This window comes from Neoarius graeffei, chromosome 18, assembly GCF_027579695.1.
Source record: "Neoarius graeffei isolate fNeoGra1 chromosome 18, fNeoGra1.pri, whole genome shotgun sequence".
In the NCBI taxonomy this organism is placed as follows: domain Eukaryota; kingdom Metazoa; phylum Chordata; class Actinopteri; order Siluriformes; family Ariidae; genus Neoarius; species Neoarius graeffei.
In genome coordinates this window covers 41,525,778-41,553,596 of record NC_083586.1, presented here as the reverse complement: position 1 = coordinate 41,553,596, position 27,819 = coordinate 41,525,778, and the positions used below count along the sequence as shown (strand labels likewise).

The 27,819-nt window shown below is 39.5% G+C and overlaps 1 protein-coding gene across 3 annotated transcripts in view; it reads right to left on the bottom strand.

Moving 5' to 3' along the window:
* The window catches only part of neurl1aa (neuralized E3 ubiquitin protein ligase 1Aa), a 232,215-nt gene that overhangs the window by 96,366 nt on the left and 108,030 nt on the right, over nucleotides 1-27,819 (bottom strand). Inside the window, exon 1 of one of the 3 annotated variants that reach the window (XR_009650550.1) lies at nucleotides 27,433-27,623. The exons of the other annotated variants lie outside the window; for them this stretch is intronic. The gene's annotated coding sequence lies outside the window, so the exon portion shown is untranslated. Of the gene's footprint in view, nucleotides 1-27,432; nucleotides 27,624-27,819 lie in introns of those variants that run through there. 3 annotated transcript variants of the gene reach the window in all.

Sequence of the window (27,819 nt, the reverse complement as noted above, 5' to 3'; positions counted from 1 at the left end):
GGATTAGCAGTTAATTTGAAGGTGAAATTAGAGTCAGGTGTTTTCAATCAATGGGATGACAATCAGGTGTGAGTGGGCACCCTGTTTTATTTAAAGAACAGGGATCGATCAAAGTCTGATCTTCACAACACATGTTTGTGGAAGTGTATCATGGCATGAAAAAAAGGAGATTTCTGAGGACCTCAGAAAAAGCGCTGTTGATGCTAATCAGGCTGGAAAAGGTTACAAAACCATCACTAAAGAGTTTGGACTCCACCAATCCACAGTCAGACAGATTGTGTACAAATGGAGGAAATTCAAGACCATTTTTACCCTCCCCAGGAGTGGTCGACCAACAGAGATCACTCCAGGAGCAAGGCGTGTAATAGTCAGCAAGGTCACAAAGGACCCCAGGGTAACTTCTCAGCAACTGAAGGCCTCTCTCACATTGGCTAATGTTAATGTTCATGAGTCCACCATCAGGAAAACACTGAACAACAATGGTGTGCATGGCAGGGTTACAAGGAGAAAGCCACTGCTCTCCAAAATGAACATTGCTGCTCATCTGCAGTTTGCTAAAGATCGCGTGGACAAGCCAGAAGGCTATTGGAAAAATGTTTTGTGGACGGATAAGACCAAAATAGAAAATTTTGGTTTAAATGAGAAGCGTTATGTTTGGAGAAAGGAAAGCACTCCATTCCAGCATAAGAACCTTATCCCATCTGTAAAACATGGTGGTGGTAGTATCATGGTTTGGGCCTGTTTTGCTGCATCTGGGCCAGGATGGCTTGCCATCATTGATGGAACAATGAATTCTGAATTATACCAGTGAATTCTAAAGGAAAATGTCAGGACATCTGTCCATGAACTGAATCTCAAGAGAAGGTGGGTCATGCAGCAAGACAACGACCCTAAGCACACAAGTCGTTCTACCAAAGAATAGTTAAAGAAGAATAAAGTTAATGTTTTGGAATGGCCAAGTCAAAGTCCTGACCTTAATCCAATCGAAATGTTGTGGAAGGACCTGAAGCGAGCAGTTCATGTGAGGAAACCCACCAACATCCCAGAGTTGAAGCTGTTCTGTACGGAGGAACGGGCTAAAATTCCTCCAAGCCGGTGTGCAGGACTGATCAACAGCTACCGGAAACGTTTAGTTGCAGTTATTGCTGCACAAGGGGGTCACACCAGATACTGAAAGCAAAGGTTCACATACTTTTGCCACTCACAGATATGCAATATTGGACTATTTTCCTCAATAAATAAATGACCAAGTATAATATTTTTGTCTCATTTGTTTAACTGGGTTCTCTTTATCTACTTTTAGGACTTGGGTGAAAATCTGATGATGTTTTAGGTCATATTTATGCAGAAATATAGGCAATTCTAAAGGGTTCACAAACTTTCAAGCACCACTGTATGTTTCCAATGATATGGAACCAAATATGTGTTTTATGGTATAAAGAATGATTTAAGTGCATCCCTTTTGGAGCTACCTGTGGTCAAAAAAGCACTTTTTCTAAATGACATGAGTAATTTTGCTAAATATGACATATAATGCCATACATTCACCAAAAATAACGTTATCACCAATTTTTTTTTTTTTTTGCATGGTAAATAGAGCTATCACAGGGCTACAATAAACAACCAAGTTTATTTCGTCAAGCCTTTTGATATTGAAGATAATAAGTGTTAAATGTGATTTTTAGCTTGCGTACCCTGATTGTAAAACAACCCATATTTTCCCGTAAAGACCGAGCAAGCGAGGTTAATAAGTGCCTGCCACTATACTGACCCACATAGGGATACATTATTAGTCCATATGTTTAAAATCTTTACTTTTCTGTAAAACTGCTTTGTGACAATGTCTATTGTTAAAAGCGCTATACATATAAATTGACCTGACTTGACTATACGTACACCGTATCTATCTATCTATCTATCTATCTATCTATCTATCTATCTATCTATCTATCTATCTATCTATCTATGACACCAAAATGGAGCATACTGAATGACTATATAATGTACGTGCTCATAACAAAGTTCAAAGCGTTTATGATCTAGATTTAAATGTTGGTGCAGGGTAAAATCAGTGCAGGTTCATAAGCGTGAACACACACTGCACAGCAGATTCCCATGAGGGCAAAATATAGAGTATGCTCCCCTTATAGAAGATATCACATGGCTTATCATAGCTTCCAGTCATAAAGTATGTCACCAAGAGTAACGACGTCATTGTAGATGCACACGCACACACACGCTCTGCTTTCCTAGAGATGTATCATGGTGCTGCTATTTCTATGGCAACCCATTATTTCACCAAATAACTTGCGCACAGCGGAAAGCTCTTACATAAGGATGCACAGATGAGCCTGTGGTACATTGCGATCATACACTCCAACAGACGCACCGCACATCCATCTCTCTCTCCATCTACCGAGACTGTGGGTGAGATCTAATCATATCAGTTTTCCTGAATTAGGAAGAATGTACAAATTACAATTCCATTTTGTTTAAGGTTCCTTGTTATGGCTCTAATTAACTTTAATAAACGTCTCTAGAGATCTTGGTATCTGGTCAGTGCCAATCCACAATCATGGGAAACATGGACTTCAACTAATCAAATAAACTTGCACAATTAGTGCATAATTACTGGGTAATTAGCTTCCTAACAACAAGTGCCAACATGCAGGCTACTCATTAACTACCGCTGAGCGGGACTGGAAGACGAAGCAGAAGCTCTCAGTATGTTTCCGAAGTACAGACTAGAGGTGGGTAATATGATAATAGTGTGATCAATTTTGTCACGATACACCACCCTGAGATATCTTGAGTACTTTTATAACAACAGCAAAATCTTATTGGAAGCAGCTGATTCGATGTTAAGTGCTTTAGTGTTCGTTCCCCTCTCTCTCTCTCTCTCTCTCTCTCTCTCTCGCTCTCCTTTTAAATCCAAGACTCCTGTTTTGCTTATGAACAAACCCATATATTGTAATACATAGAGGATATTACACTATTGCATGAAGATATGAAGTTTATCTTCAAGCGGTGAATGTATATTTTTCAACAAGTGTTACCAGGCAGAACAAACCTCGCCCGGTAGCACTTATGATGAATATGAAGGAAGATATAGGTGCCCTATAGGTACATGTGGCTACTGCTTATAAATAAAATTGTTTTCTGATACCATGTCCATACAGTAAATATAGCATACCGTATATATATATTTACTCTATGAGGCAGTAGCCACAAAAATGAAGCGTAATCCAAAAATGAACAATTTAAAAATCACAGAAGTAAAATATATCAAGTGTCTGTACTTTATATTATTCTACTCTTACAGTACAGTTTTCGAAACTGAAACCTCCGAACAGAGGCTGACATACACACGCTGTCGCCATGACCAAAAAACTCTTATTTCCTGGAAATGGCCCAGCGCTGGAGCTCAGTGGAACGTACTTTCCCTTTGTAATAAACATAAACATGTCTGAAAGTGATTTCTTTAGTCTAGTCCATTTATTTTGAATGGTGAACCAAATTGTATACACTCACCGGCCATTTTAATTGGAACATGTGTATGTGCATGCGCAGTGTGCGACTGTTACACTCTTACATTCTTACAGCACGATGATGTAGTGGCTAGCGCCTCTATATGAGGCAGTAGCCACAACAAAAACGATTTTGACCTTTTTGGTGACCTTGACCGGATGACCTCAAAATGTTGGCGGTTCTATTTGAGACCAATGCCCATCTATCCTGAAAGTTTCATGAAGATTGAGCCAGCCGTTTTCCCGTAATATCATTAACAAAAAAACAAACAAACCCGAACGAAAACAATACCTCGCCCCCTGGTGGACTCTGTCCCGGGAGAGGTAACGAGAAGATAAACTTCATATCTTCATACAACCGTGTAATGTTCTTTATATTATATGGACACATCCGCAAAATAAATATGCAAGTTAATCAAAAGAATTTTAATTTTGAACCGGCTCGCCATTTTGACAACGCACGTCCAGTCAGCGGGAAAACACTGGGAGTGACGTCATTGGAGTGAACTATCAGGAATTATTATACATGACGAATGCTTTTTCGATGGAATAAAAACATGTGTTCTGTTCCCTTCTAGCGGGTTTCATTCATTTGGCTTGATAGCATGCAATATTGTTAGCATATCGCTCATCCTACGTGTATTACATCACTCTACCCAAAAGAGAATGAGCGCTGAATATGGTTTACGATATTGCATGGTTGTCAAGATGACATGAGGTCACACGTCGGAGCTGATGCGAATATTCAATGAGAGAGTTTTCTGCTGCGCATGCGCAGAAGCATTTCTTTGTCCACCGGGAAAGAGAAAGATGTGCTGAACACCCGAAAGGCGACCAAAACTTCATTAGGTATTCTTCACACATATTTGCAAGAGAAAAACATACCAACAGACATCGAAAAACTGGAAAAGAGACACATCAGAGAGAATTTAGGATTGAGAGAATTTTGAAAGAGAAAGACACGGTGAACACCCAAAAGGAATGTATTATAATAATAATAATAATAATAATAATAATAATAATAATATTGGCTGGCTTTTTTCATGGTATATCAGATATATTCCATTCAGCTACTCATCTTCAACTCATTCAATATTATGCTAGCTGAATGGAATATATCTAATATACCACGAAAAAAGCCAGCCAATATTATTTAACCTTCATCCTACCAAGTGGGGTCCATCTGGACCCCGCACCTATATGTTTGTTTGCCATTTTAAAAATATGTGACATACTGCCTCACCGTTTTATGAATTTGCCGGAATTTATGTCCTAATTAAAACACTAAAGCACCGGAAGATCAGCTTTTTGCATTGTGAAGGTATAATTAATTTGTTACTGGGGTCCAACCGGACCCCAGAGTAAAGTTTATCTGTCTTTCATTTTATAATTGAATAGCACACTGAAAGTTAACTTCTTTTATTTCTTTTATGTTCCATAATGAAACTACCAAGGCATTCCTTCTTGGGGTCCGTGTGGACCCCACTGCTGCAATAAGCACAGGCTGCAAAACAAAAGCCCTAAATTATTTTACAATTACTTTTTTGTTTTAAATTCTGTAAGAAAAGACCTAAGTTGTAATCCAGAATGTTTTACAGCTGCATGAGCTGCAAAAATCATGTATATAATGCCAATTTTTTTTGTGGCGCTATAATTTGCTACATGTATGCTAGTTATTGCAATATTATTGCAATGTTATTGCATTTATAATACATCATTGATATTCAGCCATAGTGGATTTTGTTCTTCAATAAAGTTATGTCTGTTTGCTGCATTGAATTGGTTCTTACTGCATTGATTTCAAGGTATTCCCTCCTGGGGTCCATACGGACCCCGCCTGATAGTTTGTGTATGTAAAATTGGCTGGTAGGATGAAGGTTAAGTGTGTTCTTTATGCCTTGGGCCCTTTAGTGTATTGCTGTTATTAATACAAGATGTTCTGAACAAAACTTATCTGGTGATTTTGTCTTTATAAGCTTTAATTTTAAAGAAGGGTATTGGGGTCCAAACGGACCCCACATGGTAAGATTAAGGTGTAAAATAGCATGGTAGGATGAGGGTTAAACATGTCACTCAGATTCGTGATGTATTTCATACGAAAAATGCGAGTTTTTCAAAACAAGAAGATAAACTTCATATCAAGCCAAAGTGTGATTTTCTTTTTATTATATCAAAACATTCACAAACAAAAAGTTCCCAAATTTATCAACACAATTGATTTCATTGATTTCCTCACGAGTGACATATCGAGATTTCTGTCACCGTTTTGGATCTTCGAAGTCGAACATGGTCCCAGATGTAGTTCGTATGAAAAATACGAGCGGTGGGAATTATGTATTTCCCAGCAAAATACTCGGGTCCATATAATATATTGTATCATGTACCATAGAAATGTCTTCAATTATCGTGATATGATATCTTTGTCATACTGCCCACTCCTCAATACAGATCACAGCTGCATAAAAATATATTAAAATCATGACCTTGATTAATTTCTCAATGTAATTAAAAAAATAAAAAGCATGAAACGCATTGACAACGTTCCAACCATTACATAAAACCCTGCACGAGTCCTCCTTCCTCTCTGTAACCAATGACCACAGATGTTGTGGTTCATGACTTCAAGTGTGCTATAACTCTACAAAAGGAAAAAGAAAGAAACGACATCCAAAAGCTAAGCTGTGAGTGAAAATTTTAAAACAAATCAAGCGCCTGCCTCTAGCGAAAAGCAACAAATTTGTCCAGTCTCAGTAAATGTAAATATTTTACTATAATGCGTTGAATAATAAATTCCCAATTACTAAACAATGACTACATGAAATAAATATAAGGCGCGAGTGAGTCATAGCTGTGCTCGCTGTCTCACTCTTATCTCACCAGTGTGACATTACTTCTACTTTAGGCATAGAAATTAAATTGAAATAATAGTAGATCTTAATTAAATAGAAATAAACTACAGGAGTTTATTTAAATTATGAAAAAAAATTAATTACACTACCGTTCAAAAGTTTGGGGTCACTTTGAAATGTCCTTATTTTTGAAAGAAAAGCACTGTTCTTTTCAATGAAGATCACTTTAAACTAATCAGAAATCCACTCTATACATTGCTAATGTGGTAAATGACTATTCTAGCTGCAAATGTCTGGTTTTTGGTGCAATATCTCCATAGGTGTATAGAGGCCCATTTCCAGCAACTCTCACTCCAGTGTTCTAATGGTACAATGTGTTTGCTCATTGCCTCAGAAGGCTAATGGATGATTAGAAAACCCTTGTACAATCATGTTAGCACAGCTGAAAACAGTTGAGCTCTTTAGAGAAGCTATAAAACTGACCTTCCTTTGAGCAGATTGAGTTTCTGGAGCATCACATTTGTGGGGTCGATTAAATGCTCAAAATGGCCAGAAAAATGTCTTGACTATATTTTCTATTCGTTTTACAACTTATGGTGGGAAATAAAAGTGTGACTTTTCATGGAAAACACAAAATTGTCTGGGTGACCCCAAACTTTTGAACGGTAGTGTACATTGTGGACTTACCATGCCTACCAATTACAATCTTTAAGCAAATACTTTGTTATTCTCATTTAACGTGATTTCGAATCACACAGTCTTTCACACAAGACTGGACGGATTTCACAGAAATGAAAAAATCATGGACAGTCACTGAAAGTGAAACACGGTCATCTTCCTTTCTTCCTAAAGGTCATGCGTGTTATTATGTACTGTATAAACACACAACACCATGCACGCATTGTCCCACAAACAGACAAAAAGCTGCCCGCATTGCTCTCAAACAGTTTCCAAAACAGAAGATGGGAAAGGTTTACGTTCAGCATAATAGGAGCTGCTGGATTTGTAAAGACGTTTAAACTGAATTTACAAGCCAAATGTGTAAAACGTGCAGTGAAGGAGAACAGCATTTAAAGTCTTCATTCCAAATACAATAAACGGCTTAGTTGCTGTGTTCTCGTGTAAAAACTGGGATCAAGCATGTGTCGTGATCTCAAATACAGCAGATGCGTACAATAAAAGGACCTTACAGTAACTGTCGAATAATAGGTGATATGCAAATCGCCTCTACTAATAGTTCCGTCAGTTGGCTAAACAAATATTTATGTGATGCAACCAACTGCCTTCCTGATATCTTTTGTTCCCCTGGTATTCTGATGTGTGTGCCTGGGCCTTTTGGCATCGGTCATGACATGAGAAAGCCTTTTTAAAATACTGATCGTCAGGAAAGGTTCAGAAGTCACTGTATTTCTCTGCTATATTTAAAGCAGAACTGAAGTCATTTTTAAACTTGCTTGATTTCTTAATTAACGTGTTCTTCAATTACGTTTTCGGTTTTAGTAACCTTATATCGTGACTCATATTGGCAACTAATTGCAATTAAATATTATACTTATCGGCCTATTCGGTTTTTAGCCGTGTTGAACGTTAGTTCGTTCGGTCCACGGCAGGCGTCGCTTATCCGTGTAATCTTCACGAGACTTGTGCGAGACTTCGAAACGTCAAGCGTCAGCCAGGTGTCAGGGCCGCCATTTTGAAAACTGTTTTCCAAACGAAATATTGCACAAAAACGAGTTTAAATGACGATTACTGCCGACTTTTTTCAAACTTTCCTGATTGCTATCAAAACAAACAAAACTTTCAGCTTGATTACGTCAGCATTCGAAAGAGGGCGCGCGCGTCTTTTGACGACGTTGGCAGATGTCGGTCACTTTGATTTCCGCTGTACGTTTTACTTCCGTCCTACGATGTCTCGCACAGGCCTCGACGAATCTCGTTTACGGCCGTTGCTTTGACATATGGACTGATATATTACAGAGCATATTTCAAACACTCAGAACTTGCTGTAGCAGTGACCAAATAGCTATCAAAGATGTGTTCCTATATTTAATAAAATGGGATAGAGTTTTGATAATAAAAAATTTGCCTTCAGGTTCTCCTTTAATTGTTTTTGAGGCACATAAAAACAGAATCAGCACTGACTGCTGCCCATTGAACAATTACCAAACAGGCCATATGGCTCTTTATTAAATCAGGGACAACATAATCCTGTTATCTGGCATGCACACACGACAAAAAAGAGGAAACAATCAATGTGGTGCATCACAACTTATTTAAGAACAGATTTTTCTTGTAAGGCGAGGAAGCACAACGGGTTAAAGCGACATGTATGATCAACACACACTGCTGTGATAGGAGGTAGCCTCGTGTCTGATTGGTGGTTCCTATGGTAAATGTCATGGTATCTGTCATTATCAGAGGCAAAGCTGCAGCACAAACCCCCTTCTGAGTATCTCTGTGTGTGTGTGTATATATCCCTAGTGAAACACGCACCCACACACACACACACACACACACACACACACGTTTGTTTCACTATCCCTATGAGGACCTTCCACTGACATAATTACTATTGCAGTTAATTAATGCTGTGCCTGCACCTCAACCTAACCCTAACCTTAGTAATGAAAAGGAAACTTTTTGGTTCTTTTATTTATTTATTTTTTATTTTTTGCTAAACACACACACACACACACACACACACACACAAAACAGCAATTTCCTTATGGGGACCATCCAAATCTCCCCAAAAGGTCGAAATTGCCAGATTTTACTATCCTGGTGGGGACATTTGGTCCCCAGTGGTATATAAAAACATGCACGCATGCACGCACGCACGCACACACACACACACACACGTCTTGTTCAGACTTATCAGCAATCGACTCAGTGTCTCATTAAATCAGTGTCAGTTTGTGTAGTGACCAGGAAATATAACAAAGTGGGACAATAGTACTATAAGTATCTACATATTGTACAATAACTTCACTGTAAAATAAATAAATAAATAGCCCCGTTATGTTACGTGAACTTATTTCTTCTCTTTACTCACGGTTTTAAGGCAGTGGATGAACTTTGGTTTCTATCTTCAACCAACTTGAAATCTCTTACAACGTTGTAACTATTTACAGGCAATTACTCATGGAGGTGATAAGACGTTTTACTTATAATAGCTTTAACACGCAAAAAAAGTGGAACAGCACATCGGAAAATGCAAAACGTTTGGTTTAGTTTATCGCAGTCAACAAAACAATAAAACTAAAAACACAGCATCGCATCAGAAAACACAACAAAACTAAAACCACAACAGCAAATCAAAACCACAGCAACAAAACCAAAACATGACTATAAACTCCAAAATGTAAACGAGAGGTCCTTATTGGGGCTGTTTCACAATCATGGTTGTGTTTTTGAATAACACCAACTAAGTCCTGCCACAAGGCCCAGTATATATATGCTGGAGTTTCTACCTTATTTTACAGGGATACACCAGCCCTACCTACAGCACTAATGTCTCTTTGAAGTTCTTATAAATATGCTTGTATTCGGGGCGGCACGGTGGTGTAGTGGTTAGCACTCTCGCCTGACAGCAAGAAGGTTCTGGGTTCAAGCCCAGTGGCCGACGGGGGCCTTTCTGTGTGGAGTTTGGGTGTTCTCCCCGTGTCTGTGTGGGTTTCCTCCAGGTGCTCTGGTTTCCCCCACAGTCCAAAGACATGCAGGTGGCTCGAAATTGACCGTAGGTGTGAATGGTTGTTTGTCTCTATGTGTCAGCCCTGTGATGACCTGGCGACTTGTCCAGGGTGTACCCCACCTCTCGCCCATAGTCAGCTGGGATAGGCTCCAGCTTGCCCGAGACCCTGCACAGGATAAGTGCTTACAAATAATGAATGGATGGATGGAGAATTAGGTTTTATTTTGGGACGTATACAGTAGTTTCATTCATAACAGAAACATATTTAAGCGGAAGTTATTCATTCATTCATTATCTCTAGCCGCTTTATCCTTCTACAGGGTCGCAGGCAAGCTGGAGCCTATCCCAGCTGACTACGGGCGAAAGGCGGGGTACACCCTGGACAAGTCGCCAGGTCATCACAGGGCTGACACATAGACACAGACAACCATTCACACTCACATTCACACCTACGGTCAATTTAGAGCCACCAGTTAACCTAACCTGCATGTCTTTGGACTGTGGGGGAAACCGGAGCACCCGGAGGAAACCCACGCGGACACGGGGAGAACATGCAAACTCCACACAGAAAGGCCCTCGCCGGCCCTGGGGCTCGAACCCAGGACCTTCTTGCTGTGAGGCGACAGCGCTAACCACTACACCACCGTGCCGCCGCGGAAGTTATATTTTTTTGTAAACTAATACCCTGTCCACACTGGGGATTTTGTACCGAAACGATACTACTTTCGTACCGCAACACCTGTCCACACTAGCAATTATACCGGTACTGTAGCGGTATAACTGTATCGGTACGAAACCCACAAATGTATGGGTTTCGTACCGGTACAGTATCGGTACTGTAGCACTTCGCTGTAGTGCGGACAGATGAAGAGGTTCTGTATTGATACAAATATAATGCGCATGCACAAAGTCACACACCTCAATCAATGTCTTCGCTGAATAAAATAGTGAAGAACGGAGATTCGTTTGTTTCTTTCTCAACTGCCTCGTGCGTTTTATATGATTCGACTGAATAAATGACCACCAGAAATACAGACTGTACATTGACAACAAAAAGCACACACACGTTGTTTCATCCGCCATATTCTCGGAAGGAAGTTACTCGGTAACCACGGAAACATTTCGCGCACGCGCATTTCAACTACCATGAAAGAAAACCACAAACATTTCTCGCTAGTGTGGACAGATGCACTAAACTGTACTGGTATACTTTGTATCGATACAGTTATACCACTATCGTACTGGTATATATGTGAACACAGCTTTAGTGTCTCTGACAGGATCGTTTGTCCATCAGAAATGTCCCCTCCGGAAAACACTCCCCGTATGATGAGGTTGTAAATGATTTTAAAGGAAATATTTCTCTCTTTTGAAGACAAATATTTGTGTTGTTGCACAGTAAAGTAAAAAACGGGTTGAAACCGATGCAAGACACATTTGCAGCAGAGCTTCACGTGTGGTTGAACTGTGAGTCTGGCAAAAAGTGTCCTCTCCGGAAAACCACAAGGATCGTCACCATTTTCAGTTGTTATTACAGTTACCACTGTGTACACACAGGACTGGAAAATTTATACTTAGAATCACTGTGACGGAGTGTCCATCCTACAGCTGAGTATGTGCTCTGACTGCCATGCCAAAGAGCCTGGCTCTTTGGCGTCGTGGTCAGGGTGCAGGTTTGGTACCCTGTAGACCTGGGTTCAAGGCTGGGTGGGGTGACTGCTCTCTCCCTTCGCTACAGTTGGTGTCAGAAGTGGGATGGCTTGTCATGAGGCCATCGGAGGTGTGTCCTGTGTGTGAGCTGTACGAGGGACCCCCAGGATAGGTGAAGCACGAGTCTGTGGGGCACCCTGGCATGGGAGAAGTACAGCTGAGGGATGCGTGAGGGACGCCTGTGTGCGTGAAGTGCACGGGTGTGCCTCCCAAAGGGGAGGGCAGTGTGACGGAGTGCCCGTCACTACAGTTGAATATGTGCTCTGACTGTTGGGTGCAGGTTTGGCACCCCTGGGTTCAAGGCTGGGTGGGGTTACTGCTCTCTCCCTTCGCTACAATCACATACATTTCAACAGTTTTTCATTTTGTATCTACTCTTGTGGACTATAAGAAAGGTGGCCAGTTTTAGAAATACACTATGTGCCATCTTCTCACCACGACTAACATGCCCAGGATATGACCTGTAGCTCTGAAATTCCATCTCAAAAGCTAATTTTTGGCAGCAGAGAATCACAAAAAAAATCTGAGCTTTCATTTTTGGCCTATTGTGGACCAGAAAAGTATACGCTGATTGTGGAACAGCCCGCTGGACCTCTCGTCACATGCTCGTTGTTGATTGCACTGCGAGAAACTGAAAATTGAATGTGAGGAGAAAATTACTTAATACAAGTGAAATTATCTTGCTGCATGGACAGATATTTTTACTTGATAAGAAATCTTAGAATAAATTGGTTGCAATCTAGAACTAGGTTTAATAATCTCAGAGTTGGTGTCTTGTATTCTTCTAACAGGAAATGCTAGATCGTTTCAACTATTTTCAAGATATTTTCACTTGCTAAGATAACATTTTTTGCCATGTATGACTGTCACAAGGAAAAACAAAGGCACTTTTTCAGTCGGTTATATCTGTATTTAGGCTTGCAAAAAGTATTAGTCATTAAGTTAAAAATTCTTTCTTCTTAACCAATCAGCTTCCATTAGGCATGTTTTTAGCATCTGTGGGCTTATAATAATAATGCTATGAAAAGTTGACAACATATCAAAAATATCATCATATGAATGCTCTTGACAATAATAAGCACAAGTAAAAGCATCAATCAATAGATTTATGTTCATATTTCTTTTTACTGTAAAGATCCTCCAGCTGTGTTCCCTCACACTGATGCACGCTCCAGCTTGTGATGTTGAATAAGGACCTACTCTTTCCATTTTGTTCACCTCAGCTGCTATATATTTACGCTGTATCTACAAACATACAGATATTTAACAGTTAATCGAGTCGTACGTGAGCTGATAGCCGACGAGGCGTGTAGTGCCGAGTTAGCTGTAAGCCGTGTACGACGATATTGAGTGGAATAACTGTTTTATTCTATCCACGTTCACTGGATTTTGAGAAACAGAGCATTTTTGTTTTGTGCAAATTCGATAAATAAAAACTTTATATAAAATTTCCGACAAAATCATGTCCGCTTAGAATGTAAACAAACTGGCGAAATGACAGTAGCAATTTGTGAAAAATGCTATAATAATAATTCTTGGAAAAAAAATGTTCTTACCATCAAATACTTTTATTCCATATTTTGTTGCTTTTTTGGGGTTTTGTTTTTGACTAGAGTTTTTATTTCGTCCTCGGTTGATTCAGCAACACGCTCTGACATTTTGTTTTTCTCTACTCATGGTATATGACCTGATAGCCTAGTAGTAGCCAATCAGAGCACACGACTGCTCATATCCAGTGAATGTGGATAGAATAATTGCAAATATCTCTGCTATCGATGTGTTTTTACATGGTTAACTGCACGCTGATCCTGATGATCCGTTTAAAACTGAGACCTTTTTCAGGCGCTGTTATATATGAGCTTGGTTTGTGATGTCACAACACAAACTCAGTGGCTTTAACCAATCATGTTTGATATGCAAATGATTAGAAGATGACAATGTGGTAACTTTTAGCTACAGGACCTGTGTGCTAAGATACCAAGCTAGTAAATGTAGTGGTGATTAAAACAAGCTAACTAACAAAACAAGATCAACTGCGAGCGACTGCTCACTTATGTACCCCCCCCACTCTCGCTTATATCAGAATGCAAGCAATTGAAGGAATAGGACACTTATTATGAATGCTGACTTCAACAAATAATTAAACTGTCATTTTGAAATACCATTTTGCTTCTTGAAATAGCATCAAAATCCACCCGCTATGTTCCATAAATACATTCGGTCGGTAAACAGGAAGTCGATGTGCGACAGACCTGAAAACGGTATACACGGTATAGAACCTCAAGCTGTAGTTGGGTACCAAATATCAAGCAGTTGTGATTTGTAGTTGCTAAGAAAAGTGTTATGAAAATTTTGTAAATCCACGCTACATGTTCCGTAAATACATTCAGTCGGTAAACAGGAAGTTGTTGTGCGACAGACCTGAAAATGGTATACATGGTATAGAACCCCAAGCTGTAGTTCGGTACCAAATATCAAGTGGCTATGATTTGTGGTTGCTGAGAAAAAGGGTGTTTCGGACGAACAGAGGTAAATAAACCAGTATAAACCCCCACCCACCCACCCCAGAGCAGGGGTATATAAAGTACATTTTAACAGCTTCAGAGAACAGGTTCAGATATACCGCAGTCGAACTTGCCAAATTATAACTAGTGTAGATCGTTAGACAACCACCTATTTTGGGATTGAAGGAGGATATGGGGATATTAAAGTGCCATTCCACCATTGGATGTATTCTTTGGCATAAAATACAATATATTTTATGACAACATGACTAGACAGAGAAATCTTTTAGCTTCAAAATGATATATCAAACATAATTTTTTGACAACGACAAGTATATTAATTTTGCGACCAAAGTCACCTACCCTTTTAATTTCCGTGCGGTAGTGAAACGTGATGTCATCGGCAGGTTCCCCTTCTCGTGTACCACGTGTCGGTCTATTTTTAGACCAGGAAACCCCCAAAGTGAGAGAGTCATTTCTCCTCGTATATGGGGGCCAAAAAAATTGCGAAAAATTTTGAGTTAATCTTTCAGTTAGCTAGATTTATTGGTATTAGCTAGATTTATTGGTATTATTTTTATCGCGTTCTATCCGCCATTGCTGATAATATGTGCCACGTCACACGTCACGTGGTACACAAGAAGGGGAACCTGCCGATGACATCACGCGCGGAAATTAAAAGGGTAGGTGACTTTGGTCGCAAAATTAATATACTTGTCGTTGTCAAAAAATTATGTTTGATATATCATTTTGAAGCTAAAAGATTTCTCTATCTAGTGATATCATTTATGTTGTCAAAATATATTGTATTTTATGCCAAAGAATACATCCAATGGTGGAATGGCACTTTAAGGTTAAATGTTTAGAGATATTCCGAGACATTTTCCAAAATGCTCTTAAAATTTTATCAAAATCAAACCTTACATGTACGGTACATAAAAAAAATATGCCTTCTGACTGTGACACGCATCTCTAACTTAAAAGGTTGTTGTTGTTTTTTAAGCCGACAGTTGCCACCCTGGCTTGGGTGTGGGCATTAAAAAAAAAAAAAAGTCTCAGGAACTGATGTTCCACCTGTCCCCAAATAAACTACAAACTACAAAGCTTTGAGCATTTTTACCGTATAAACAAGATCGGATTTTCTGTCATCAGTCCCAATAAGAAAAACTGTTTCATAAAAGCCCTTTGAGAGAAATACTTGACAGGATCAGATGTTGTTTACCATTTCTTGAGCTCTTGAAAGAATGGCTAGAACAGACTTGCAGCACACAGAGCTGTTTCTCGATCAGTTTGACAAAACAGCATACTGGGTAAAATGGCACCAAATGTACCACTGGTGGGAAAATGGTGCTTGATGTATTGTGTGTTAGTCAGTAAACACTGTAAATGGAGCTTTGTGTACATGGGTCTGGATGCGAGCAACAGACGCGACCGTTTGGCCAGCCACATATTTATCAAATGAGGACGAGAGACAGAGGTGCATAAATAATTTAGACGTCCTTGCCATGTAAAAATGACCAAGGCACACAATATGAGCTGTCAGGATCTCAAGTGCACTGCTTCAACCTGGCAACCTAAACCCTGTCAGCAAAAACTACCCAAGATAAATTAAATACAAGAAGCTGCTGAATTTCCAACATGGGAAAATCTTCAAAACCTTGTGGTTTTTCTGTAACATCAAGAGACAAAGAAAAAAAGAGGCATCTGAAGGAACTGTTTATAGCTGTATAAACGGTTTCGTGAACATCCCAGAAAATTACACGTAACTCTAAATGGATAAAAAGCACGATGTGTTGTTCTGTTAGCTACTAAATGAATACATAAAGGTTAGGTCTGGCAAATTTCTCTGATATAAATGGAATTAAAAAAAAAAAACTCCAAGATGTGCTGTTATTGCAAAATACCCCATCATTATTTTTTTTTCATTGATTACTTATACACCGACATTATACCGTTAATTTTGCACATAATGCACCCAGGTTTTGAAACATATTATTGGTAGAAACACTGCTCAGACTGTTAGAACGCAAACACTGCAATGAACCATAGCACTGCAGCTTAATGTTCCTGTAAATGCCAGAGTCATGACATGCCTTCTGCTGTAGATGAGCCGTTGTTGGTGTGTCCTGGTGTCATATACACATCCGTACTGCTAGACAAAGGCTTGAGTGAGTCATCATAATGAAACCAAGGAAGGAGAGAGAAAGCAGGCCTGGTTACCAAGCACCGGTGCCACCTGATCCACGCACATATGTTTCTGTCACGCCACGCTAACAAACCTTGTGTTGTCACAGCAGGGGTCCAAGCGCTGCTATTGGACGTGACATTTGACAACGTAATTAACTATTAACTAGGACACTACAGCCCAGTATCCTTATGCTTTCAAATAAATCATAGTGTTAGTGAAGGTTTGTCACTAAAACAAGAATCAATTCAAGAAATACTATCGTGCAGCGTGTATCCATTATGTCAGAGGACCTCAAGCTTTCTGCATCAAGGGATCTTTAAAATAAACTCAATGGACCCACTCTGATCATCCAACTGTTCAAATATTAGGCTCATTATTTACTATAAATACAACAAATGACTGCATGTACAAATCATATTTTGGCTATTAACTGGAGACATAGAGCATTTAACTCATGACCTGTGCACAAACAGAACCCAGGACCAAGTTCACAACTGTTTAGGTCTACAAGTTTTGTTTTGTGACATACTGAGATTTCGGTTAGACCCATTTGATTCAAAGAACCAGTCAAAGATGTGAATAACTATAAATAATATTATTATACATACAGGACACTTTTTTCGATGGATTAAAAACGTGTACTCTATTCCCTTCTAGCGGGTTTCATTCATTTGGTTTGACAGCATGCAATATCGTTAGCGTATTGCTAACAATACGCTAACGATATTGCATGGTTGTCAAGACGACATGACGTCACACATCAGACCCGATGCGAATATTCAATGAGAACGTTATCTGCCGTGCATGTGCACAAGCATTTCTTTGTTCGCCGGGAAAGAGAAAGATGTGTTGAACACCCGAAAGGCGACCAAAACTTCAGTAGACTTTCATCATGCATATTTACAAGAGAAAAACATACTAACGGACATAAAAAAAACTGGAAAAGAGACATGTCGGAGACGTAAAACTTCTGCGCTAGTGAGCGACTGTGACAATTTGTCAACAAACATGGCCGCCAGGTTTGCTTCGTTAAATACGGAAGATTTTGAGAGAATTTTGAAAGAGAAAGACGCGTTGCACACCCAAAAGGAATGTATAATAATAATAATAATAATAATAATAATAATAATAATATTATTATTGGCTGGCTTTTTTTCATGGTATATCAGATATATTCTATTCAGCTACTCGTCTTTGACTTGTTCAAGCTCATGCTGGCTGAATGGAATATATCTGATCGACCACTCAACGCCAGCCAATATTATTTAAATATATAATAACTTTGATAATCGAATGTTGTGATTTCTACTAATGTCTTCTTCTTTCAGTTTCTCCTGTTAAGGGTCACCAGAGCAGATCTGTTCCACAGATTTGATTTGGCAAAGGTTTTACACCAAATGCCCTTCCTGACACAACCCTCCCCAATCTATCCAGGCTTAGAACCAGCGCCAAGTATGCACTGTCTTGTACTGTACAACCACAGTGGCTGGGTATTTTACCTAATCTGTATGTCTTTGGACTGTGGGGGAAACTGGCGCACCCGGAGGAAACCCACGTAGACACGGGGAGAACATGCAAACTCCACACAGAAAGGCCCTCGTCGGCTATGAGGTTCAAACCCGGAACCTTCTTGCTGTGAGGTGATAGTGCTAACCACTACACCACCGTGCTGCCACCATGTGATTTCTACTCATCTCATCTCATCTCATCTCATTATCTCTAGCCGCTTTATCCTGTTCTACAGGGTCGCAGGCAAGCTGGAGCCTATCCCAGCTGACTACGGGCGAAAGGCGGGGTACACCCTGGACAAGTCTCCAGGTCATCACAGGGCTGACACATAGACACAGACAACCATTCACACTCACATTCACACCTACGCTCAATTTAGAGTCACCAGTTAACCTAACCTGCATGTCTTTGGACTGTGGGGGAAACCGGAGCACCCGGAGGAAACCCACGCGGACACGGGGAGAACATGCAAACTCTGCAAAGAAAGGCCCTCGCCGGCCATGGGGCTCGAACCCGGACCTTCTTGCTGTGAGGCGACAGCGCTAACCACTACACCACCGTGCCGCCCGTGATTTCTACTAACGTAACAAAATTTTTAAAAAGTCACAGACCCTCTGGCTGTCCTTCATGGAGGTTGTGCCTGAACCCCACTTTGAGAACCACTGCTTTCAATAACTAAAATTCAAGCATTACAAATCCTCCAAATACTATAATCAGAACTGCATGATTGTGTCAACTTGAATAACTAACATTAGCTTCTTTATGGAAATGTAAACTATTATTTAGCCGTTCTGATAAATCCTGTTTCTTTAAAAAAAAAAGAAATTTAATGCAAAAATGGTACTAGTTATACTTGTACTTAAACTGAAAGGCATGTGCTGAACTCTGCTGTGCTGTAACTTAAAAGAGTAGAAAACAAAAGACAGATTCTTGCACTCAATATTAAATTTATTAAAGAAACCAGAGATATTAAGAAGAATCAAATGATGAAAATATTTTGACTCGCGTTGTTATGGTGTCAAGGTTTAACAATGAGTCACAGTGTATGATTGTACACCTCGCTCACTGTTGACATTTTTTTAATAAATGCATTTTGATCTGCATATTTTTTAAGCCAGTCAAATTCCTTATTCCAGTGGTTCTCATCCCTTGCAAGTCTGGCTGCGAACCCCTAAAGACCCCTTTCCCTCTGGATTGACCTTAAATCATGCTACAGAATCCTCTGTTTCTCCATGTACGGTAGGGGACATGGACTGCGCTGAAAACCCTTTATCTGTGGAAATCCTCGACTGATCTAAGCACATTACACTGCTATACTTCTTTGCATGGGCGCCGCTGGGGGGGAAAGGTTAGAACAATTCTAGGGGCCCAGCACTGCCATGGGGCCCTTTAAGGGGCTGATATGATTTTAATAAGACTTTTGAAATAACAACAATGCAATATTCCATCTGGTAAAATGAGCTAATTGAACAAGGTTGTCTATTTCTTGAGTTCTTCAACATATTGTCATTTAACCCTCCCCCTTTTGCGAAATGGTACGGTCCAGTTCTGGTAGAAGCGCGATGCGTTAAATCTGTGTGCTGATCAGTGCAACGCTACTTGCTGCTGTGTCGCGGTGCAGCAGCCAGCCAGCCAGCAGTGGAGTGCGTACAGTCTATGATTGCTAAATATGAAGAGTGGCTGTCAAAAACGTAAAGAAAGGCAGCTGAAAGCTGAGAGGGACCGGAGAGGCAGGCAACTGGTCACTCAGTTTTTCCCAAAGAAAGGTAGCTATCGCTCACATGTGTGTTCAAAATATTAGCGAATGGTAAATGAACAGTATGAACGTGGTTGGATTAGCCTATCAAGAGAACACTTTTACAGTTTGTACAGTGACATTTTTTCCATTTTAATAACTGAACTGACTTGTGTGATAAACAAGATGAAATATTACGTTATGCTGGTGCTAATAACTAGTGCTAATAACCAGTTTCATAACTAATGGGGTGCCCTAAATATGCACAGATTCAGCCTCAGGCGGACCTCCGCCCTACCAAACCACTGAACCCCCCTTTGGAGAAGGAGGTAAGCAGCAATACAACCCATAAATGCTTTAGGATTGAAGTTTTTAATGAGCGAGCGCCATATACAGTTTGCTAGATTAAAGTGTTGCTAATAACGGACACCAGTCAAGTGTTTGACATGGTTACGTGTGTGGAATGTTCACACGTTCTAAACCATTCGTTTCATATTGAGGAGCTGGAGAAAGCGCAGCACACATAAAAGAGGGATAGAGGTTACAACATATGAAGAAATACGTACGTAATTGATCAAATTGAAATGTCACTCCGTGTCACTTTGAAATAAATTTAAAATAAGATGTTTCCTGTCTTTTATGGGTAACATTTGTAAGGCAGAATTAGTCACTGACCAGTTTTCATCTAGTCCCTGGTAGGTTAATACATAAAATGCAATAACAAAGTCACAAACTCAAGGTCCATGGGCTATCAAAAGTCAAATAATGACAATAGTGCAATTGTGACGAGGGTGGGCAAAGTTGGGGGGCCCAAAATTCTAATCTTTCATGGGGCCAAAAATTTCTGGCGGTGCCCCTGCTTCTTTGCTAACATTCTTAACATGGTCATGACTTTACCAGACGTTGCAGCTATCAAACTCACTGAGGAACACGGTATTGCTAAGTAGAACAAAACAAAACAATCTGTTCCTGGTTCAGCACGGTGGTGTAGTGGTTAGCACTGTTGCCTCACAGCAAGAAGGTTCTGGGTTCAAGCCCAGTGGCTGATGGGGGCCTTTCTGTGTGGAGTTTTCATGTTCTCCCCGTGTCTGCGTGGGTTTCCTCCGGGTGCTCCGGTTTCCCCCACAGTCCAAAGACATGCAGGTTAGGTTAACTGGTGGCTCTAAATTGACCGTAGGTGTGAATATGAGTGTGAATGGTTGTTCGTCTCTGTATCAGCCCTGCAATAACCTGGCGACTTGTCCAGGGTGTACCCTGCCTCTCGCCCATAGTCAGCTAGGATAGACTCCAGCTTGACTGTGACCCTGCACAGGATAAGCGCTTACAGATAATGGATGGATGGATGGTTCAGCTTGTGCCTTTCCTTGCAGCTGTGCTCTCTTTCAGCCTGTAACATCAATGTGATAAAATGCTGACAGTGTAAGAGATTTTATGAAAAAAATCATTCTGAAAAAGATCTTTCTAAGGAAGATGCTTGATCGGTGAATATGAACATATCCTTTTACACTTTATTATAGATAGAGGAATGTGCAAAAAGACTTCATTGATAATCCATTGGTGGCACGGTGGTGTAGTGGTTAGCGCTGTCGCCTCACAGCAAGAAAGTTCTGGGTTCAAGCCCAGTGGTTGACGGGGGCCTTTCTGTGTGGAGTTTGCATGTCCGCATGGGTTTCCTCCGGGTGCTCCGGTTTCCCCTACAGTCCAAAGACATGCAGGTTAGGTTAACTGGTGACTCTAAATTGACCGTAGGTGTGAATGTGAGTGTGAATGGTTGTTTGTCTCTATGTGTCAGCCCTGTGATGATCTGGCGACATGTCCAGGGTGTACCCCGCCTCTCGCCCATAGTCAGCTGGGATAGGTTCCAACTTGCCCATGACCCTGCATAGGATAAGTGGTTATGGATAATGGATGGATGGATTTTCTCCACAGAATGACACAATGAACCTTTGATAGTTTTAGACTAGGTTTCATACCCTGCCAAAAAAAAAAAGCCGTCCAAAAAGCATCCACACCCTTATTAATAGAAGTGTTGGCTCCCTTTTTCTAGCATCATGTCATTAAACTAATCAATATTTCATTAAAACAGCGTGGTCACATGACAGTAAAAGGTCAATACCTCACTACAGAGTTTCAGAGACCTTCTCGACTTATAAACCAAAACACACACACACACACACACACACACACACACACACACTACAAGCCATTCAACTTCAAGTTCTGCTCCAGCTTGTACAGCCTGCAAGGGTGCTGTAAAATCATCTCCAGATCTCTTTGAGACTCTCTCTCTCACACACACACACACACACACACACACACACACACACACACACACACACACCGTTCCTTCACTGTCTCACTTCTATTGAGGATCCAGAGTATCTAGTCACACAAAACACACACACACACACACACACACACACACACACACACAAAACAAAAAGCTAAAATACTGTTTCAGTAATGTCTAATCATAAGCACTTCGGCATCTCAAACCCTTGATCTCATGCTTGCACCTGCAATACCCCTAGAGAAGAATGAAAAAGATCAGTTATAAATTGAACAACAGATCATCTTTGGGTGTTGACCTTGGATCTAAGCCTAAAAAGAAGATGCCTGTTTACACTGGACTGGGACTAGATACTCTGGATCCTCAATAGAAGTGAGACAGTGAAGGAACGGAAAACTGAGCTGATGTCAGAGGAAGGAGAAATGTTCATCAACACCAAGAGCCTGGCTTACTGTGCACAGGCCATATTTGCCTAATTGGATCTATGGCAGTGTCTAAATTAGAAAGAATGATTGTGTGCTTTGTGGATGGGATTTAACCTGAGGCCAGACAGCTGCACAGAGACATACAAACAAAGCGTGAGTGCATTTGTGTGTGAAAGAGAAAGTGACTCTAAAAGCATGTAACAAGCGCTGCACTGAGTCCTTTTTCACTTATAAAGATCTGCAAAATGATTATCTCAAGGTTATCACATGTTCAAATCCCCTGTCTAACAGTTTACAGGGCACACATTCTACACCATATTGACACCATCTGCATCATTCAGGCCTAAAATAATTAGCAAAAATCATTTCATCTAAAAATTACTTTTGGTTTCACAAGTGGGGGAATACCATAAAATTAAAACACACAAACAAAAGAAACCACAAGCTATATTTATGTGTTTGTAAGTGCATTAATGATAACAGCCTGAACTGTAAGGTTACTGTAATTCATGGCGATTTGATTATTATCGTCTCGTCAAACTACTTACATTTGCTTCTCCTTTTCTGCTTGATGTTTTGGAATATTTCCAAGAGATTTAGTCGCCTCTTCATTTTCACTGTAATAGCATCCAGTCAGGAATACTGTGTACTGAGTGCTACTACTGAGTCAGTATAGTTCTAGTATTAAGTGTGTGTAGTTCTCGTACTGAGTACATACAATTCTATTGATTTCCAGGACTGAGTGCATGTACTGTAGTTCTAGAATTGAGTACATGTAGTTTTCATACTGAGTGCATATACTTCTAGTCCTGAGTTTTACTACTGAATGCATACAGTTCTAGTACTGAGCACATATACTTAGTGCATATAGTTCTAGTACCAAGTGCATATACTGAGTGCATACAGTTCTAGTACTGAGTGCATATAGTTCTGGTACTGAGTGCATGTACTGAGTGCATATAGTTCTAGTACTGAGCGCACATAATTCTAGTACTGAATACATATAGTTCTAGTACTGAGTGTATATAAAGAGTGCATACAGTTCTAGTACGGAGTGCATATAGTTCTTGTACTGAGTGCATACAATTCTAGTACTGAGTGCATATACTGAGTGCATATAGTTCTGGTACTAAGTGAACATAATTCTAGAACTGAATGCATGTAGTTGTAGTACTGAGTGCATATACTGAGTGTATATATTTTTAGTACTGAGTGCATATAATTCTAGTACTGAATGCAAACACTGAGTGCATATAGTTGTAATACTGAGTACAGATACTGCGCATATATATATTTATAGTACTAAGTGCATATAATTCTAGTACTGTGTGAATATAATTCTAGTACTGAGTGCATATAGTTGTAATACTGAGTACAGATACTGAGTGTATATAGTTCTCGTACTGAATGCATATACTGAGTGTATACAGTTCTAGTACTGAGTGCATATAATTTTAGTACTGACTGCATACACGGAGTGCATATAGTTGTAATACTGAGTACAGATACTGAGTGTATATAGTTCTAGTACTGAATGCATACACTGAGTGTATATAGTTCTAGTACTGAGTGCATATAATTCTATCACTGAATGCATATACTAAGTGCATACAGTTGTAATACTGAGTACAGATACTGAGTGCATAATTGTAATACTGAGTGTATATAGCTCTAGTACTGAGTGCATATAATTCTAGCACTGAATGCATATACTAAGTGCATATAGTTGTAATACTGAGTACAGATACTGAGTGTATATATATATATATATATATATATATATATATATATATATATATATATATATATATATATATATATATATAATCTAGTACTGTGTGAATATAATTCTAGTACTGAGTGCATATACTGAGTGCATATAGTTGATAGTTGTAATACTGAGTACAGATACTGAGTGTCTACAGTTCTCATACTGAATATACAGAGTGCATATAGTTGTAATACTGAGTACAGATACTGAGTGTATATAATTCTAGTACTGTGTGAATATAATTCTAGTACTGAGTGCATACACTGAGTTCTTATAGTTGTAATACTGAGTACAGATACTGAGTGTATATAGTTCTCCTACTGAATGCATACACTGAGTGTATATAGTTCTAGTACTGAGTGTATATAATTCTAGTACTGACTGCATACATGGAGTGCATATAATTGTAGTACTGAGTACAGATACTGAGTGTATATAGTTCTAGTACTGAATGCATACACTGAGTGTATATAGTTCTAGTACTGAGTGCATATAATTCTAGTACTGAATGCATATACTAAGTGCATATAGTTGTAATACTGAGTACAGACACTGAGTGTATATGATTCTAGTACTGTGTTAATATAATTCTAGTACTGAGTGCATATAGTTGTAATACTGAGTACAGATACTGAGTGTCTACAGTTCTCATACTGAATGCATATACTGAGTGTATATAGTTCTAGTACTGAGTGCATACACTGAGTGCGTATAGTTATAATACTGAGTACAGATACTGAGTGTATATAGTTCTAGTAGTGAGTGCATATAATTCTAGTACTGACTGCATACAGTTGTAATACTGAGTACAGATACTGAGTGTATATAGTTCTAGTAGTGAGTGCATATAATTCTAGTACTGACTGCATATAGTTGTAATACTGCGTACAGATACTGAATGTATATAATTCTAGTACTGTGTGAATATAATTCTAGTACTGAATGCATATACTAAGTGCATATAGTTGTAATACTGAGTACAGATACTGAGTGTATATAATTCTAGTACTGTGTGAATATATTTCTAGTACTGAGTGCATATAGTTGTAATACTGAGTACAGATACTGAGTGTCTACAGTTCTCGTATTGAATGCATATACTGAGTGTATATAGTTCTAGTACTGAGTGCGTATAGTTGTAATACTGAGTACAGATACTGAGTGTATATAGTTCTAGTAGTGAGTGCATATAATTCTAGTACTGACTGCATATAGTTGTAATACTGAGTACAGATACTGAGTGTATATAATTCTAGTACTGTGTGAATATAATTTTAGTACTGAATGCATATGCTAAGTGCATATAGTTGTAATACTGAGTACAGATACTGAGTGTATATAATTCTAGTACTGTGTGAATATAATTCTAGTACTGAGTGCATACAGTTGTAATACTGATTACAGATACTGAGTGTATATAGTTCTAGTAGTGAGTGCATATAATTCTAGTACTGACTGCATATAGTTGTAATACTGAGTACAGATACTGAGTGTATATAATTCTAGTACTGTGTGAATATAATTTTAGTACTGAATGCATATGCTAAGTGCATATAGTTGTAATACTGAGTACAGATACTGAGTGTATATAATTCTAGTACTGTGTGAATATAATTCTAGTACTGAGTGCATACAGTTGTAATACTGATTACAGATACTGAGTGTATATAGTTCTAGTAGTGAGTGCATATAATTCTAGTACTGACTGCATATAGTTGTAATACTGCATACAGATACTGAATGTATATAATTCTAGTACTGTGTGAATATAATTCTAGTACTGAATGCATATACTAAGTGCATATAGTTGTAATACTGAGTACAGATACTGAGTGTATATAATTCTAGTACTGTGTGAATATAATTCTAGTACTGAGTGCATACCGTTGTAATACTGAGTACAGATACTGAGTAGTTCTAGTAGTGAGTGCATATAATTCTAGTACTGACTGCATATAGTTGTAATACTGCGTACAGATACTGAATGTATATAATTCTAGTACTGTGTGAATATAATTCTAGTACTGAATGCATATACTAAGTGCATATAGTTGTAATACTGAGTACAGATACTGAGTGTATATAATTCTAGTACTGTGTGAATATAATTCTAGTACTGAGTGCATACCGTTGTAATACTGAGTACAGATACTGAGTAGTTCTAGTAGTGAGTGCATATAATTCTAGTACTGACTGCATATAGTTGTAATACTGTGTACAGATACTGAATGTATATAATTCTAGTACTGTGTGAATATAATTCTAGTACTGAATGCATATACTAAGTGCATATAGTTGTAATACTGAGTACAGATACTGAGTGTATATAATTCTAGTACTGAGTGCATACACTGAGTGCATATAGTTGTAATACTGAGTACAGATACTGAGTGTCTACAGTTCTCGTAGTGAATGCATATACTGAGTGTATATAGTTCTAGTACTGAGTGCGTAGAGTTGTAATACTGAGTACAGATACTGAGTGTATATAATTCTAGTACTGAGTGCATACACTGAGTGCATATAGTTGTAATACTGAGTACAGATACTGTCTACAGTTCTCGTACTGAATGCATATACTGAGTGTATATAGTTCTAGTACTGAGTGCGTATAGTTGTAATACTGAGTACAGATACTGAGTGTATATAGTTCTAGTACTGAGTGCGTATAGTTGTAATACTGAGTACAGATACTGAGTGTATGTAGTTCTAGTACTGAGTGCATACAGTTCTAGGACGCTTAGTGCAGATGATTCTAGTACACTGGGTGCGGATAGTTCAGGTACACTGAGCGCATATATTCCTGATACTGAGCGCATATGCACTTGGCTATTTTTGCATCTCTGCGGAAGGCCGTTTCAGAGCTCCAAATCATTGTCCCTCAGCACTTCTGCTGTATAAAGTGTGAAAATGCGACAGTTTTCTGTTCATTCCCGTTAAACGATCAATGAAGACTCGAATCATCCCCCCGCGCGCGCGAGCCTTTGATGCGGTGCGCGAGCGGTTGTAACGCTTCAAGGTGCGCGAGCGAATCGGATGACAATACAGAAGCCAGCGGGAGTTGATCACACACTGCGCGTCTACAGCAGCGCCAACAGCTGGATCTGCTCTATTCCAGCGGTTATGGCACTTCTATAGCCGACAGCATTCGCCCTGAGAAACGCTCAGCCACAGAATGAGAGACAACAATAAGCGGCTGGATGTATATGCGGCTTGAACGGTCACTTCCTCACCATACAAGGCGTTACGGGTGATTTGGCCTCCCATAGCTGGACGCCGGTCGCTCCTCTCGGTCTTCGGATTTATTTCTCAATGTGTCGCGCGGCAGCGGCAGCGATCCCACAGCGACGCATGCTCACTCTCGCTCTCTCACTCCCGCACGCGCGCACACAAGCACAGCTCTGACTCGTGTAAACACTCGGACACTCCTCCCGGAGCGACTCACTCACGCGCTCATTGAGCGCGCGCGGATAAGCGCAGGCTCCACGCTGACATTTGCATAAAGGCGGGGCGACAAGCCACGCCTCTTCTGGATATATGGATTCTTCCGGTTAAAAGATGCAGCTACTTCATTAACAGAAAAGCATTTAAACTGGTTACTATTCCAGAAGATTAGTACA